Source organism: Rhinolophus sinicus, linkage group LG09, assembly GCF_036562045.2.
Source record: "Rhinolophus sinicus isolate RSC01 linkage group LG09, ASM3656204v1, whole genome shotgun sequence".
In the NCBI taxonomy this organism is placed as follows: domain Eukaryota; kingdom Metazoa; phylum Chordata; class Mammalia; order Chiroptera; family Rhinolophidae; genus Rhinolophus; species Rhinolophus sinicus.
The window spans coordinates 67,969,642-67,975,641 of NC_133758.1; positions in this window are offsets into that span (position 1 = coordinate 67,969,642).

The following is a 6,000-nucleotide window of genomic DNA, read 5'->3' on the forward strand; positions in this document are numbered from 1 at the left end:
AGGCAGCAGTCACCAGCCTGAAATCCAGGGAGCAAGTGACCCAACACCAAAGGGCACTTCTGCTTCATTTACTTAGGGAAACATACAGAAAACATATTCAACATTCGCATTATAAGAGGGAATATCCTTCTTCAAAAGAACACCACAGTGATCTTAATGAGAGAGAGGGATAATCCCCCAATAAATCATATATAATTGAAATCCCTTACATTTGTATATAATGAATTCCTGAAGATGTACTTGAAAGTATGGAAATCAAACAGTAGGCAGAGGGCTCTGCTTCTAGAAAGCCCAGAACATTATAAAATCCATAATTGTAATTTAACAAATCATTTTTGCTTGCATATACAATGTGTACATATTATTTAATACATTAAAAACAATAAACATAAAGCATAGATTTAAAAAAGATATGTTTTGAAATAATCTCTTACCTCAGCTGTCAGTTATCTCAGCCTAGAGAAGAAACTTATTTAAAGCTATGTTAAGAGCTAGCTGATTCTATTTAATGGTGTCAGGTAAATCTTCTTAAAATTGTTTTCAAAAGCAAGTGGAATGCAAGCCATCATCTTCCCTGAGAAGACGTTGGTGGGAAGTAGTGTCTCCACAGCCTGGTGCGTGTCCCCCTGCCTTTGGGTCACTGCCCATTTTCAGTCAGTATTTATGCAAGTATCCAACTTCCTCCATCAAGACACCTGGCCTTCGATGATATTTCTGAATGTCATCTGTGCTCTCTAGTTGGTTCTTTTCCTCTGCAACAAAACTTACAGTCAACCGTTTGATGTCCATGGAACGTCTTACTGAAGGTTGTGACAACCTGCCCTCAGCATTCCTAACTACATTATCACTAGTATTAGCCCTTTCGTTTTGCCACCTTCTGGTCATTTTTACAAGATAATAAAAGCAAAATGCTATTGATATTCAAATAGTTTCATAAACATCTACAAATAAGGATTGCCAAAATTAGAATGATGGCAGGCAGACAGAACCACTGTGACATGGCTTAACATTGTTAGCTGGAGCATAAATGCTCTGATCAGCAGCGTTCTGGAGATTCAACATATGATAGTGGTGAGACCATGTAAAAGTGTGTCAAAGTCAAGGACTGCCTAAAACTCTTTGAAGAATAACACTGCTGAGATCAAGATTAACTCGAAGACAAAACATTACAGACATTGTAGCATCATTTATGGGAATATACGAGGTTTGACAATTAAGTTCGCGAACTTGTTGCAGGGATGTTGCTAACCTTTTTTTATATCAGAGGGATTATTCATTATGAATTTTTACCAACTGGAAAAACAGTTAACCAAGTTTACCATTGGGAAGTGCTGAAAAGGCTGGGTGAAAAAGATAGACGACCTGAACTTTTCACCAATTCACAGCTCTTGCATCATGACAATGCACCAGCTCACAGGGCACTGTCTGTGAGGGAGTTTTTAGCCAGTAAACAAATAACTGTATTGGAACACCCTCCCTACTCACCTGATCTGGCCCCCAATGACTTCTTTCTTTACCCCAAAATAAAGGAAATATTGAAAGGAAGACATTTTGATGACATCCAGGACATCAAGGGTAGTATAACAACAGCTCTGATGGCCATTCCAGAAAAAAAGTTCCAAAATTGCTTTGAAGGGTAGACTAGACGCTTGCGTCAGTGCATAGCTTCCCAAGGGGAGTACTTCAAAGTTGACCATAGTGATATTCAGCAAAGAGGTATGTAGCACTTTGTCTAGGATGAGTGCGCGAACTTAATTGTTTGACCTCGTACTTTCAGAAAATTTATTTTTCACACAACTTTGTGAGTATGCTTTCTTTCCCTGAAAGTTTACACTTGGACTCTGCCCCAGTAGCAAGAACAATTAGAGCGAATAAAGGTGGGAGAGGAGCAAAATACAAAACCATAAAGTAGGCCAAAAATTCTAAACTCAAGCAGGGGTCTCAGCAAAGCTGTTCACCAGTAGACAGAGAGGAAGCCAGAATCGGGGGGCAGCAGAGGTGACATGGGGCCAGAGCTCACTCCTGCCTTGTTGCCTGTGGCTTCCAGGACCTCCAAGAGCACACAGACGGGTTTGGTATGTCCTGGGTGACCTTGGCCTTAGCACAAACAGAGCTGCCTTCTAGGCTGTAGAAAGGAATTGTGTAAATAAGCCCTCACTTTGGGAAAGGAAATATGATATCAGAAATGCAAGTCTCCCTTTAAAAAGGGAATTGGATTTAATTTTTAAAAATACTGAGAGGTAAATCACCTGGATTTAAAAAGTGTTTTGTTTAGCCAGGTACTTTTCTATAAGAACCTTCTCTGTGCTGATAAAAGTATGGAAAGATACAGAATATTTATAACCCAGGGACTAAGCAGAGGTCTGATTTGCTGACTAATAAGTTTGAGGCCAAAGTCTAAAGTGAAACTAAATTTGATTTTGCTAGGCTCTGAGCTATTGTACCAGGCAGTACCACCCCTACGCCTAGGCAAGCATTGCAGAGGGAGAGGAGGGGGAGGGGAAGGAGGCACACTGTGTAGAATGAGTCTCTCACACCCCCACTCACTCCCACCAAGCTTACCGTCTAGGCGAGATCCCTGACCCCTTGTCCAAATGGGATGGCCTGGGTTTTGTTTCTCCTCTTCAGTAGCTCTCCAACCCTGTTTGGGGTTGATCAGATGCTTGGAGTAGCTCTGGGACTGGCACCTGTAAAGTGATCTGGGGTCCCATTACTTAGAGCTGTCCCAGGTGGGTAGACAGGTGAGCCGACCACTCCTGCTGACCAGCAAGAATTTCTTTTGAGATTGGGCCACCAGAGTGGTACTGACATACTAATTTTGGATGGCTTTAATTTGTGTTGGATAGAGAACACGTTCAGGACTCTGCACTACTAACTATCCACTGCTGACCCATGGGTCTGAGCCACCGATGTGAGCCCATTGGTTAGGTCTTGCCTATTTGTTCTCTGCCATGGTGCTGTTCCCAGTCTACAGTACATAAAGACAGCAGGGATGGCAGCAGGCAGTGGGCTTTCTCTGTTGCTATCACCAAAGGTCACCCCATAGCCTTGAAAGCTCTCCCCATGTCTGTCAGCACAGTTCTGCGGGTGGCCACACCTGTTTTCCTGGGAGCTTTTGAAACCATGCTCAGTAATGCCAACAGACCCTTCCGACTGAAGTCCTCTTTTACCTATGACTGATATCATGACCTTGCACTCTCCCAGATCTATCCGATCCCCCACAGAAGGATTAAGGATTCTTTTCATTGGCTAATGGACCTACTCTAGTTAACTGGCCTATGCACTTCACTGATTGCCACGTGGAAGGCAGGGTGCAGCCACCAATGAAAGAGGTCAGATTCTGGGAATGCAGTGATTGCAGCCTAAAGAGTTCAAAAGAATTGTGTAAAATGTGTTTTCCTATGTTTACCTTACAAAATTCTGAAAAATAAACACAACGTGACCAAGAAGCAAATATCATTCATTTTTCTTCACACTCTGGTTAAGATTTGCATTTGTGGTCATCATCAATGAAGCACAGTGAGAGTCATTGGAAACCAATATTCACAGGTGGCATGAGAGTTGATGTCACACATAAGTTATGACATAATCAGCATTAAATAGATGGTATGAGAGAACTGCAGAACCAAGAAGATTCTTATTGTTTCAATACAAACAGGTTCCAAAGAGTCGTGGCATTATGAATAATAACTGTTACTACCTTTTTTTCATGGTAGAAGATATGAAATTAGCATATTTGACAAAAAAGATGATGAACATGGTTCCTGGACCTGAATAGGATAAAGTGTTTCCTGGACACTATGAAGAATCATTACATCCTCTGATTGGCAAATTTTAAAATACTTATGTGGTATGATCAAAAAATATGGTGAGTGCTTAAATTTTTAAAAAATTATTACAGTAAAAGACACAGTGCCGTTAATCCCTCTCAAAATACTCCCCCTTGCTTCAAACACACTTATCCCACCATTCTTCCCACTTTCTGAAGCAGTTCTGGAAGTTCTCTTTCATGAGTGTCTTTAGGCTGTTTCAATGCCCTGAATTCATTCAAAACGTTAAACTTTCATGGCCATTTTTGACTTTGGGGAAGAGCTAGAAGTCATACAGTGCCAGCTGGTGAATAAAGTGGATGATGACACACCGTAATGTTTTTATCTGACAGAAATTGCTGTACCAGAAGCGATGTGTGACATGGAGCCTTTCCGTTGTGATCACAAAATACAGTGAATGCTGCTGCCAAGTGTCAGCCAAAGGAAAAGCAGGGATCTTCAGTGCAGGAAGTGGCGCGTGTAACCATTTGAACGAGTTGTAACAGTGTGTGACAAGTTTCAACTTGTTCAGTGCAGTCAGTCAGGTGTGAGCTACAGTTGAAAGAAGGTGTGTTTTAAAGTGTGCCGTAAGTCATCCTCCATCATGACAACACTTCGTGTCACACATCGCTTCTGGTATACGGCAATTTCTGTCAAAACCATTATGGTGTGTCCTCATCCACCTTATTTACTGGATCTGGCACGGTGCAACTTCTGGCTCTTCCCCAAAGTCAAAATGACCAAGAAAGTTAAACATTTTTAATTGATTTAGAACATCAAGGCAGCCACAACAACCCAACTAAAGATACTCATGAAAGAGGACTTCCAGAACTGCTTCAGAAAGTGGCAAGAACGATGGGATAGGTGTGTTCGAAGCTAGGGGGAGTATTTTGAGGGGATTAATAGCAATCTGTCTTTTACTGTAATACTTTTTTCTTATTTAAACATTCACTGTATTGTTTAATCATACCTCGTAAGTACCACTTCCCTGTCCGTTATTCTAAATCTTCATGAATAGATCACCATACCTCCCATGGGACCATGAATTTTGTGCAACATTTTTATATCAAATTGTTTACATAGATACGGGCCCAACAACACATATTTGCCTGGGTCCCACAGATCATAGGGGTAGTCCTGGTGACAGAAAGCACCCATAGAGCTTGGCTTACTGCAGTGCTACCACCCCTCCACCAAAACTGACACCACCTAGATATGATTGAGGTGGGGTCCCACAGAGCCCTGTGTGCTCCTGGGAATCTTATCATCATCCCCTGCCATCACTTAACAGTCTCATCACAACCTGTGCTGGAGACCACCAGGAACAATCCTGTCATATCCAACATCCCTGACTCCCTCGTTCACCACAAGCAGCCTAGAAATTCCAAGTCATCACCATCATCCTGACAATCATGGTCGTATGGCTTTATAAATTCCTTAACCTGACCCAATGTCACACCCAATCCCAACCTCCCAGACCATTGTCTTCTGGTCTACCTCTGTCATTAGCAGAATTCTCTATATTCTCACCTTCTTGGCCCAACTTACATGTCTGTTGCAGCCCTCTTCCAATCCTCCACAAATCTATAGGCTCTACATTCTACATATATCAAGTATCCACATACTTCTCACCACATTCACTATTACACTCTATTCTGACCACACATTTTCAGTTTCCTGACCTCCCTACACTTAGCACCCCTCTTTCTCCCTACACCCCATCATCTTGCTTTTTTTTTTTCATAACTCCAATTCCACCTGAAATATTTTTATTGGTTGGTTGGTTGGTTGGCCGGTGTATCATCTGTCCCCCAACTAGAATATAAGCTCCCCAAGAGCAGGTACTGCATATATTTTGATCATTGCTGTATCCCCCCCAGTGCCTAGAATACTGCTTGGTACACAGTAGCTGCTCAAGAAATACTTGTTGAATAGCTGACATTCAATACAAACACAAAGAAAAATTTTATCAAGTTTTATTACAGAACCTATTTTTATCTATCTAAAACATAAACACCTGGCCAGAAAGACTTAGAAAAACATATATTAGATAATTGTTGAAAGTAAAAATGTCTAGAGAGGAAGAGAGCAAAATTTCATAGATTGTACGTGTTATTAATCACTTCAAAAATAAAGATACTTTCAGTGAAATCATGAAAGTTTATCCTTAATTTTATATTTTATTATATCA